We start from the raw sequence: 12,512 nt of genomic DNA on the forward strand, positions 1-12,512 counted from the left end.
AGCCCCAGGGTGAGGATGGGGGGGGATGCTCCCAGCCCCAGGGTGAGGATGGGGGGGATGCTCTGCAGCCCCTGCCCAGGCCAGCTGAGCCCAAACTTGTCCCTGGGTGAGCGGCACCTTCCTGACAAACCTCCGGAGCCCCAGGGCCCGTTGTTGGGCAAAGCCCGCGGTGGTTTTCCTGTGGCTGGTAGCCTGAAAGGCTCTTTAGTGAGGGATCAGGGAGGAGCCTGCAGGGTGTGTTTGGAGCAGGGAGGAGAATGGTGCCCTTGTCCGGCACTGGCACTCGAGCCGCTGACACGAGCGGTTCTGCTCTCCCCTCGCTCAGCCGCGTCTGCAGCCGCTCCTGGCACCGCTGGTGGGAACTTCACCGGCTGTGGGGTTCCTCTAAAGATTAAAAATAATAAATTTTATTCTTACTTTAATTCTATTGTGGCACACAGACCTGGCGGGTCCCCGCTGCTGTCCCCAGGAAGCCTGTGTGACGGAGGCTGCTGAGTGAGAATTAAAGAACACGTGTCTTGCATTTTGTTTATTGTCTCAGGGGCTCTGTTTTGGCTTCAGCCACCTCTGCCCCCTTCCCCGCCCCCTTCAAATGAAAAACCAGCAACACTGCAAAGGAGAGGAAAAACCTGGCTGTTCTGGGCACCCGGGGGAGGGTTTCAGCCGTTCTGTGAATGGTTCTTGTGAGAACTGCGGGTGATTTGGGTGGGAGCAGAAGATGGATCCAGGATGGAGCAGTTCTTCCCTGCCACACTCTCTTTCCAGCCACGAGCAACGCAGGGACTTCTGAGCCAAAAGCTGCACCCAGCGTTGCCCTTAACACACACACGTAAACTGTCTCCGGTGAATTTGTGTAATGGTGTTTTGAGTCCATTTGTCCTTCTGACCTCCACAACATCCTGTGGCGATACGTCCCACAACTTAATTACGTGTGAGTGAAAAAAGTGCTTCCTGTTTGTTTTCTAAATTGCCTGAAAGCATCCCTGGGTAAAGCATCACCCGGTACTGTGGAAAGGTGAGTGATGGCCCTCGCTTTCCTTGTCTATATGGCCGGGCAGCCTATGGACTCCTCTGCTGTAACCTGTCTGTGTTCCAGGCTGAAGCGTCCCAGGTCTATTTACCTCCTTACATGAGAACTGGTGGGTGCCACACACCCCCAACACCAGGTCCTGGGCCTCCTCCAGCCCTGTGGGCCTCTCTGAGGTGCGTGCCTCAGTTTTCCTCCTCCCGCCGAACCCAGAGCACACAAGAGCTGCTGCAGATCCCCAGGTACGTGGTTTTGTGCCTAAACCCAGGGCTGGGTGTTTGCGACGCGTTCTCATCCCTGCAGGAGGAGCTGATGGGAGCTGCCGTGACTGCACCGAGGTGTCGACCCTCCCGAGAGGGGACCTGGCGTCAAAGGGACTTGCTGGTTCATGCGCTTGATGTCCCAGCTTCAAAACTCCGTCTGTTGCGTGTGTGATGTTCTTCTTTTATACCTGAACTCCACAGTCTGGATTCAAGAATGCTGATGAGATGTTTCATGCTCTTTCAAGTGAGATGCCCTCATTTCTGGAGAACAGCACTTACAAAGAGATTTGTAGAGCTGGGGTTGGCTCCTGTGTGTTGTCTGGGTGTAGTGTCTGTGTCTCCAAGTGCACCTGAACGGCTGTTCTGGCCCTCCGGAGAAATGTGTGTTGGTTTGTACCTGCAGACAGCAACAGAAGGGTCTCTTGGTTCTGTCCTGGTCTCTACTAAGCTCCCCTGTCCCCAGCGTGGAGGGGACACTGGGAGGGACATTGGGAACCCAGCCCTTCCGCAGGAGATGCGTCTTCTCCACGGAAGGATTATTTTGTCAGAGCAGGAGAAACGTTTGGCTGCCTTGCCAGGTCCATAGCCCTGATTCTTCTGCTACGTTTCTGGATGTCAAAGGACAAGCTCAGGGCCAGCCCCGCGCTGCTGGGACAAACGGCGTGTCACACAGGTGCATGGGCTGCGTGGGGCTCTGCGGGTCCTGTCTAGGGGGAGAGGCGGAGCGGAGGAAAGTCACCTTGGGTTCTTTTCTTTTTTCCCCTCCATTTTGTACCTGTCCTGTCCCCTCCACACGTCCCCGGGTGCTGCTCCTTCCACCTTTGCTGCCGGTTTCAGCCGTGCGAACAGGGGCTGCTGAGCTCCCGAGCAGAGCGGCTGGGCGGAGCGCGTCCCCGCGTCCCCGCAGGGCGCGGAGCAGCAGATGGCACTCGAGCCTAAGCTGAGCCTTGTGCTGCCGACAGCAAGCCTGAGCTATTTTTGCCTGACTAGTGCAAGAGAAGTGTCCAGGCTCTCAGTCCTTGAGGAAGACGTATATATGAGCCGTAAGATGTCCACAGGCCCTCGATCTACATGCTTTGCATGCTCCTCTCTGCTCGCAGGTGCAGATTGTATCTCTGCTTGTGCAGAGTCGTGTTTACACAGTGTCTGGACTTGAGATGATAAGGGAAGAGTGTTACTTTTCCCCTGCAGAGCCTGACCCCTAATTTGCTGGGGTGTTTTTCCTGGCGCTCGTGCCGTGCTGTTCCACACGGAGCCGCCCTGTGCACAGAACCAAGTTGGTTTTATTTTCAAATCAGGGCTTTTTCCCCCCTGGCCAAAATGAAGTGAGCTCACTGCGCTCACGCTGGAAATGGACTTGTAGATGTTGGTACTGAAAAACTTCTGTGTTTGTATTGGCACCCAATACAAGCAGCGTGATCCCAGGGCCATGTCCGTCTGTCCAGACAGACCCGGCTCTGCTGCTCACTCGGGTTTTACCCCTGAGCAAGAGCCCAGGGCCGGGTCTGCCCAGGACAAGCACTCGCCCCCTTGTCTGCTGAGCATCCTCAGGCCATGCGTGCCTGCACCCCCCCATTGGAAATGGGGAGAGAAAAAGATTTCTGAGCCTCCAGCTCTACTGTGTGTGAGACCCAGATAAATACGTGTATAAATACGTGGGGTTTGCTACAGCCTGACCTCTGGGGCAGCGTTTCTGCCCTGCGCTGAGGAGGTGCCCTGTTGCTTCCGCTTGTCTGACCCTGGGTAATAGAAGAGCTAAATGCTTATTACCTTTCTGCAGCCTTTTCCAGTTGCCAATCAGATGTGTCTGGTTTGGGGTTTTGTTTTGTTTCTTTGTTGCTGTGACTATGCAGGATGCTCTATCTTGCTGTAATTACGGTTCCATCATTGTCTTGGCATGAAAACATCTGCTGTCTTCCTGCGATCTCCACCTCTCCTATTTCTTTTGAGAATTTCGTGGATCACAATGACCTTCTATTTTCCATCACATCTCACGCGTCTCAGTGTACACAGCTGTTTCTCTTGCTTTCCCCTGTCTCTCCATCTCCCTCTTTTTTTCCCTATCAGCATCTCCAATGCATTCAGAATTTCAGCTCATCTGCTTATCAAATCAATACCTCACTTGCCATCTCCTCTGCGCTACAACTGCTGTAAACACAGCACCTTTGCACTCGCCCGGCCCGGCTCCTCCTCTGAGCACCATTTGTCTTCCAGCTCGTGTCTAAAGTCTTTGTTCTTCACACTGAACGTTTTGAAGTTAATTTTCTCAGCCTCTTAACGCTGGTCGTGTTGCACCCGTGTCTGCCTGGCTCTGAGGCCCGTGGGCGCAGCGATGAGCCGCGGGACGGATGAGATGCTGTTGCCATTCGGGGTGAAGCTGCTGCTGGTGACGCTGCAGCAGGTGGGAGCGTGGGGAGCACGGGACCAGGGGACGGGGCAGGGGACACGTGGGCTTGGGCGCCGGTTCTGTGTGACCTTGTTTAAAGAGCACAGCATCCGTGACTGTGAAGAACAGAGATACTTCCGTTTTTATTCCCTTCTGGCACCGTTTATTACCAGGACTTTACTGGTGTGCCCATCCTCTTAAAAATATTAATAAAAAAAAATCAGTCCTGTATCTGCTGCAGACGGAACAATAAAACTGGAGCGAGACAGGACCTTAAATCTCTTTGCTTTGTTCCCCATCAGGAAGATGTTCACCCTGGTTCTCTGTGTCTCGCCCTCACTGTTCCCCCCGGCAGGGACCCCATCCCACTGTTCCCCCCATCCCGCTGTGCCCCCTGCAGGACCCCACATCCCACTGTTCCCCCCCATCTTGCTGTTCCCTCTGGCAGGACCCCCCATCCTGCTATTCCACCCCATCCTGCTGTTCCACCCCATCCCGCTGTGCCCCACACAGGACCCCCCATCCCGCTGTTCCCCCCCATCCCGCTGTTCCCCCCCATCCCGCTGTTCCCCCCTATTCCGCTGTGCCCCCCCATCCCCCTGTTCGCCCCATCCCCCTGTTCGCCCTATCCCGCTGTGCCCCCAGCAGGACCCCCTATCCCACTGTTCTCCCCCCATCCCGCTGTGCCCCCCACAGGACCCCCATCCCGCAGCCGAGATCCAAAACAGTGGCTGAGGTGTTGGGCCAAGTGCTGGTCTGGAATGGGCCAAACCAGAGCAAACCAAATGGAAATCGGACAGGGAATAAACCTTATAGGAAATAATCTCCGTAACTTAATGTACTCCAATGCCTTTGAAGTAATTGGCTGTTTCCTGTGCGTATACAAGCTAAACGGTGTTTTCCCAGTTTCCTTTTGTATCCTTGTGATCTTTCAGAGACCCAATTGTCCACTTTTCCTTTCCCCTTTACCTCTTGGGTTCCCCCTTCCCCAAATTTCTCCTGGAGTTTGTATTTTTCCCCCAACAATGTCTCTGAAGAATCACAAACGTGTAATATGTGTCCCAACGCTTGTATTTTAATAGCGTGGAGCAAACCACATCAGCACAGGCAATTTCACATTCAACACATTATTGCTATTTAAAGCGCAGAGGTATAAAATGATTGGCAATCGGCTCTCCCAGAAATCGCGGGCGGCTGCTGCTGCCAGATTGGGGTTTTTAATACGGCTGCTCCGTGCGGTCGTTTCCTCACCTTTGACTTGCAGATTTCCCAACGTCGAAACAGCAAAATCATTTCTGGTTGTAACAGGCACATTGCTTGCTGCTGAAAAGAAGTAATTATCATTAAATATATCCATGTGCGTATTATATATACACAGCCACGTCTGTGCAGACAGCGCCGAGCGCCTGGGCAGTTTTTCCAGCTGAGCAACCTTTCTCGTTTCCCCAGCTTTGCAAATGGGTTTTACCTGAGCGCTGGGTTTGGGGTGACGGGCGGGTTAGCGGCTGTTCTGTCTCTGTTACCGTTACGGAAAAGGGGCAGAATGCGGGTTTTGTGCTGGAGATGCTGATACATGCGGGTTTGTGGGTTTGTGTTCCCAGGGCTGTAACAGATCTCTGCGGAGCCCAGAGGTGTTGGTCACGTTGGTGCTGTTTACACAAACATGCTGCTCCGGGTTAACGTGCAGTGTGATTGAAGATTCGACCTTTATGAATTCCTGTTTAAGGCAACCTTGCCCTGGTCGCATTGAAGTGTGAAGTAACAAAAAAATAGTCATTCTTATGTGAAAATAAGACTTTGTCTTTACTGGAAATAATGGCCCAGCGATGTGGCACAGGAACGGCAGCGCTTCTGTCCCCTTCCCACCGCAGCTACAAACCTCCGCTCAGCACCGGGCAGCTCTGCCCAGAATGGGGCTGCCCGGGCCTGGGGGGTCCCTGCGGGCTGGGTCCCTGCGGATGGGGATCTCTGCAGAGGGGGGTCCCTGCGGGCTGGGTCCCTGCAGATGGGGGTCCCCACAAATGGGGGTCCCTGCTCTCAGCAGCGCTTTGGTGGCAGCCGCGCTCACTGCTCGGTGGGGCCGTGTGCCACCGGCAGAGCTGGAACAGAGCTGCTCATTGAGCACGGTGACATTGAACAGCGGCCTCTCGTTTTTCTAAAAATACCTTTTCCTCCTGTTCCCCAGCAGCAGCAGAGGAGCCAGTGAGCTGAATCCGCTGGCTGTGCGGGGATTTACTACCCGTGGCCCTTGGTCCCCACACACCTCATGTCCCTCTGCTCTGTCCCCCTTGCTGGGTCATTCCCGACCCGGATCTTGGCGCTGGGACAGCCCATGGCTCCCGCAGCCCTCGCCCCAGCTGCGTTTTTGGGGCCGGGTGAGCTGCTCCCCAGCTGCTGCGGCTCCGGTGCCCACGCACGCCGGGGTGCCTGTTGCTGGCTGGACGCTGGTTCTGCTGGGCTCGTTAACTGGTTAATTCCTGTTGTGAGCAGAGCGGGTGTGTGTCCCTGACCCACTGGTGCTCGTGGGGCAGCCAGGGGGTGGGGGGAGGGGGTGTTTTGGCCTATCCTGGAGGAATCGTGGTGTCCCACAGGATGCAGACGGCCGGGAAGCTGCCTCGGAGGGCAGGGCAGGGAGCCGGCGGTGGCACTTTGTCACCATATTTACACTTGTGCTGCCCCAATGTGAAACGTTTGGCTCTCCTCCACTTGCGGAAGGGATTAGCTACTTCATAACATCCAGACAAGACAATCTCTCCAATTTTGCCTGGAAGAAGTCTCTGACAAAGCACAGCAAAGCTACAATAATGCCAGATGAAACAGTAATTGAGTTTGCCTTCTTATTAGTTTCTCGGCTAAGTTTGTGCTGGTTTTAATTTTATTTTTTTGTTGTTGGTACAGAACAACTAAATATTGTCCCTGTATTGATTTGAACCAGCCATCTCGTATCTATGGTAAATGGTACCATAGATAAACCATATGGCAACAGCTGGGTACCCAAAGGGAAATAAATCTGAGTTTCAAAACAAACAGTGCAAGTTTCCAAAAGTCTTGGAAAACAATAAATGAAACTGTTCCTGCTGCCCTGAACACTTTCTCGCGGGCGGAGGCCGGGGTGGCCAGAGGCTGACGGGGCGTGACGAGCGAGGCGTCACCGCAGCAACGCCGCACCAACACACCACGGGAGCGAGGGAGCTCTCACGATGTACGACTCCAAAACGGCCCCAGTCAGGACGAACACGTCCGGGAGACTCTGGTCACCCCAGTGAAGCACTGCCCACATTTCCCAAGTTGCTTTATTTTCCGTGAAAGAGCACCCTGATAAGAAATAGCACAAAGAGGATCCTGGTGGGTCCCCAGGTGCCATTCCCAAACCATGCAGAGATTTTGACACCAAAGGTGAAGCTGAAACTTTCTCAAGTACCGCCTTATCACACCCATGTTTTAAGGAAAGCATAAAAGGCTGCTGTCAGTCTTGGCCCCCGAGCAAAACATGTCAGCCTTGTTTCCTCTCTCTGCTCGCTAAGTAATAGCCACATATACTTTTAAAGGGATTGTCCTTTGGATTCTCTTTATTTGTCATCTAGTATCAAAGCTCTAAAGGTCACATTTTTCAAGTTCTTCCCTTAGAGCTTCAAAGGCTATACATTTACTTTAAACAAAAAGGAAACAAAAAAGCAGACATTTTAGAAAACCATTTCCTACCCGGGGACCCAAAGTTCTAAATATCGCCACCAAGCTCGATGTTCCAAGCTCAGCTTAAGAGTAGTTTGGTTTTGCTTGGCTATAACCAGTTCGGAGTGTATCTGGAGTCCAAAAGCCAGGCTTGCCGTGCGGGCGGCTGTGCCTTGAACAGGCTTTTACACACAGCTGAGTGTGAATATTAAGCTGCCACATGGATGATGCAGGAAGAGAAACGAAGGACCCAAAAACGCGGATCTGGCTCAGAAGGACCAAGGGGAGCATTGTTATCGGCCTTGTCACCCAAAGGGGAGCATTGTTATCGGCCTTGTCACCCGAAATCGCTTTTGGATCTCACTTTCCTGAGGAAGCCTGTTTAAATTATTTGCATAGCTTGATCTTAACATTGATGAAAACTCCAGTTGAACTTTGGCTGAGAAGGGGCAGATGTGTCAGGACCAGTTGCTTAATTATGTTTACACACAAACTATTGCAGTAGATCTTCACTTCCTCAAAAGTGATTTTCCTCTGCTCTTTAATTTCACAGAACAATACGAAAGACATGAATCTTCATGAAACTACCCTCCCAATGTAGCTGAGACTCCGGAGTGTTCGCAGCCTTTGCCTTTCATCAGGAGAAGCCCCGGGGAGGTTCAAGGCGGGATCCTTGCCACTGCGGCTCAGCAGTCACAAAAAGCCAAATAAATAAAGCAGGAAGTTGGCAAAGCCCTGATTCAGCAGAGGTACGAGCACAAGTTCAGCATTCACCGCTGCTTAAGATGATTTGGAACAACAGAGTTGATCTCATGGCTGCCCAGGAGTCAGACCGGGAATCCAGGACCTTGGCAGTCAGCCATCAGTGTTTTAAATCTAAGGGGAGAGGATGCGCAAAGGTGAGGAACTTCTTAACCACGGGAGAATGGTCCCGGGCAGGGGGAGGTTTGCGGTTGGAATGTGCGATGGATGGGTCGCTCGGTGACAGGGGACGAGGCTCCCGCCAGCCCAGCGCAGCGGCAAACACCAGCTCCGTCCCTCCTTCGTGCTTATCTGATCTGCACCTCCCTAACGATGTGGTTAGAATTAAATTATCGTGTTTTAATGCAGTTACAGCTACATTTGCCAGGCACATTTCTTCCTGACGTACAATGCTGGAATTTAAGATACGGCCAGAGGCTGCGTGTGACCTCTTGTCTCCCGGGCTTGCTGCCGGTTCCCGCGTGCCGCACCAGGCCCTGCAGAGACCAGTCTCTGCTGCTGGACAGGCAGGGGCTGTGTTAGATGTAAACCTAGGATGGGGGACCAAGGAGCCTTGGTGACAGCTGCTGTGGGAGGGAGACATGGTGGGGACATGGTGGGATGTGGTAGGATGTGGTGGGATGTGGTGGGACGTGGCCACCACAGTGATTCTCCTCTGGGCGAGGGGACACGGTGGGACGTGTCCTCCTTGTGCTCCCAACAGCCAGGCAAATCTGGAAAACTCTTTGTTCTCACCATAGGATCAGCCACCGAACACAGACGCTTTGGGACGTGACCGTGCAGCAGAGAGGATCTGCAGAGCAATTAAGCCCACGGGATGAATGGTTCCCTTTACCTTCTCCTCGTGCCTCATCACATCTGGTTCCCCATCCCTGAGCCTCCCCAGGTCGTGTGGTGTGTCCAGATCTTGTAACGGGGTCTCCCAGATTGTCCCTATCAGTGGGGCAAACTCACATAATGGCGAGGATCCCCACCATCTACACAGAGGTGGTTTTGCTTATCAAGGGTGTTTTCAGCAATTTTGATCTGCTTGTTGGAAATTTATAGTGGTGATGCCCTCTAGGGAGTGACTTGTTTTTCCTACCCCCGATTCAGCTTCAGACCCGTGAATTTTAAGTGCATATGCATACATAACAGCGTGTCTGTATTTATACAGATACTGCCAGTGCACATTTTGCAGTAATTCTCCTTGGATGCTCTTGCTTTCTCCTGCCATCAATTTTTTTGAATGACATGGAACTGATAATGAATGTGGTTTCAGTACGGAGTGATTGGGCTGGCTCGTCTCATTCCACCTCTCCTGCTTTTGAGCAGGAATGTGAGGACTTGCTGTGTCTATTTTAGATTCCATCATGAAAGGAATAATTGAGATTGAGATTCTTAGTCACTCGATGCAGAAGGTCAGGGAATTAATGCTGTGCTGCCTCCAGACCATTCATTTACCGTGCCTCCTCTTTTTTATCCCTTAACTGTCTGTAGGGGAAAACAAATGCGCCACAGAGCAGGTAACGCATCTTCAGTGCTGCGTGCGCTCCCGGCCTCTGGTAATACACACTGTTTATCTTTATTTTGGGGATGTTCCAGGGTGGTTTTATCATCATAATCGATTAGTGGCGACAAGGAAAAAAAATCCAGGAGTAACAGGAAGAAATGATTCCAGTGAATCCATTGACTCGGTTGTAGCATTGATCTACTCCTGAGAATTATTTATAGGAGAAGATTCATAGTTAACAATATTAGTTTGGACTTCTGGAATGGTTTATCATAGGATCTAAAAGGCCGTTGGTAACAGGTAGAAGAATAAGGCAGAGAGTCTCATTTTGGGAGAGAGAAGGAAATGGGATTGCTGGTGTAACTCTGACCACAAGTATTTGTGGCTCACAAGGTGCGTCTGCCCGCGGTGCGACACGGCAGAGCCTGCACGGACACGGGTGCCGGACCCCAGCGGCTGCCAACCGGCCCGGTTAGGGAAAGCGCCTTCAAAACACCTGCGCTAAACCCCTCCTGAAGCTGCAGCAGAGGTGTCTGTGAGACGGACGCCCGAGCCAGGTCGCGCAGGGACAGCCGCATGGGCACGAACAACCCTGTTCCTCCCCGGCCTCTCCTCCAGGTTTGGTTTTGTTTTTAACTTAATTGATCTGTATCCTGCAATCCTACCCGCAGGAGAAACGACACATCTGAAAGAGCAGGAGGATTTGTTTAAAGTGCTCTGGCTGAGTTTTTCAGTGTGTGTATATAGAATTGCCTGGAAGTAGTAAATAGAATTAAACACGGTAGTTCTGAAAAACAAAATTCTCAGGGTTGTCTGTTGATTTCAAAGCTGATTGGAAACAAAGCAGACTTCGAAATCTTTCCTCACAGAGCTCCCTCCCTTATCATCTAAAAGATGGGCTGATAATAGTTGGGTTTTATTCTTCTTTTGAAACAGTTGAAAAATGCTGTTTTCTCAATTAGGATGAAAATCCCAATGTTTTTAACAAGGTCGGTGTAATGTCTTCATTAGAAAGACGCTGAAATGACTCGATGCGGATCTGGAACTTCCATCAGGAAATATTCCGTGTCTGCCCAAAAGTCCAGAGCCACCTCTGCACGAGGTGTGAACTGGTATTGCAGAACTGTTACAAATCTGGGGGGTAGAAACCCTTCTCCCAGCTCTTTGGAGATGTGGCCTGTGTCTGGCCAGCCCGCCCCGACCCACAGCCCCACAGCCCGAAGCCGTCGCTCCTTCCTCCGGGACAGGGCTGCGAGGGCTGAGCTGACACCGGCTAACGCCAAAGGCAGAGACGCATCGAGAAGACCAATTGTTTGCAATGACATATTCTGCATTTTAAATGATCTTTGATTTCCTGGCAGCTCCCCGGTGTATGGCCGCTCTGGAGTGCTGGCTAAATGATGTTTGTCAGGTGAGGCCACATCTGGGCAGCAGGCGGGCCAGTCCGCGGCACGCTGTTGGTCATCGGGGACCTCCCAAACCCACCGGCCGATCAATCACAGGAACTTACTAAGTGATAGATGGAATATAATATAGGTCATTATTTCTTCCCCACGCATGAAAATGAATTATTCAGTAAAGATTTAGACCCTTTTTATTATGACACTGAATTTATAGAGCATACAAAACATAAATGCAGATTTCTCCAGCAGCAGACAGATGAAGTCCCTCCCCAGGCCGCGGGAGCTGGATGTGGCCATCCAGCATCGCTGCCCGAGATGGCCAAGGGGCCGGGGCCACGACCCAGACCACCCCTGGCCCAGCTCCCTCCCCTGCCGGGGGGTTTTCAAGAGCCCCTCACTGGTTTAGGAGCCCAAGACGTGTTTATTTCAGAACTCAGACTCTGAGGACTCATGCATCGTCAGTGAGAGCTGGAGCCACACGTTACTTAGGCCTTAGAAATGTTTATCTTAACAAACTCAGCATCCCAAGCTCTGATCTGCGAGGCAGAGCTGCCATGTGTCCAAAGGACGCCAGCAGGGCTAAAACCTGTTACTGAGTAGGTGCTACAGGAGTGCGTGGACAGATGTGCCCTCCCTGAGCTCTGTCTACAGCGCTACCGTCTACGGTTTGGGTTGGTTTGTAGCAATAGCAGTAACTTTCCTTGTTCTTAGAATAAATGCTCCAACTTTTAATGGTGCAGCTGGGGAGAACGTTGCACTGCCCAGCAGTTACAGATGTCAGCTTTGCAGTTCATTAGCTACCGACGAAAGTCTGCCGGGAGTTCAGAGTCAGTGTGAGCGTCAGAGCTCAGAGAGGAGCCGCACGGGGGCCAGGGCTGCAGAGTCCCCGGTGTGGAGAGAACGCTGAGGATTGGGGCTGAAACAGCAACTTTGGAGACAGGCGCTGCGTGGTTTGGGGACAGAAACACAACAGTGCTGACCCCTCTGAGTCTTTCCTCTCCCCGTCAGCATCCAGGGCAGCAAACGGGGTGTCCGTATCCTCCCTACTGGGACCAGACCGCAGGGAAATGTGGATGTAGCCAAACATTGCGCTAATTGTACTCACTCCCTGGGCCAAATTCTGTCCTAGGCAATATTTGAATGATTTGCTCCTCAGAAAGCTGTGGGGTAATTACTTGTCACGGGTGTATGCAGACTGGATGTCAGTGGAGGTGGCAGGTAGGGTAACTGGGCTGACTGGTTTTTGGTGGCGTGCAAGAGCCATTGCCAGAGCACCCGTAAGGATCTGGGGGGCTCCAGCCTGATGCGCATATTTGACTGCTCAGGTTTGTAAAGCTCATCGAAGGCAAACACAAACACAGCAATGGAAGGCTGGCTGAAAAGAAGCTGAATTTGTAAATCTCAGTAGTGTGTGCAGCAGAAATCGCAAAAATGACTGAACAGATTGAAACTGGTCACCTGCCTGCACCCAGCCGCGGCTCTGCAGAAAGAGAACGTACCGATGGAG

At 52.2% G+C, this 12,512-nt stretch overlaps 1 long non-coding RNA gene across 1 annotated transcript; it reads left to right on the forward strand.

Annotated features, from left to right (window-relative positions):
- The first annotated feature begins 783 nt into the window (after positions 1–783).
- LOC135575900 (uncharacterized) lies at positions 784–10,674 on the forward strand. The gene is made up of 3 exons (XR_010467315.1): positions 784–1,269; positions 7,902–8,247; positions 8,851–10,674. It is a non-coding gene; the product is annotated as an uncharacterized LOC135575900 (long non-coding RNA).
- The last annotated feature ends 1,838 nt before the right edge of the window (positions 10,675–12,512 follow it).

This window comes from Columba livia, chromosome 20 (assembly GCF_036013475.1).
Source record: "Columba livia isolate bColLiv1 breed racing homer chromosome 20, bColLiv1.pat.W.v2, whole genome shotgun sequence".
Taxonomy (NCBI): Eukaryota; Metazoa; Chordata; class Aves; order Columbiformes; family Columbidae; genus Columba; species Columba livia.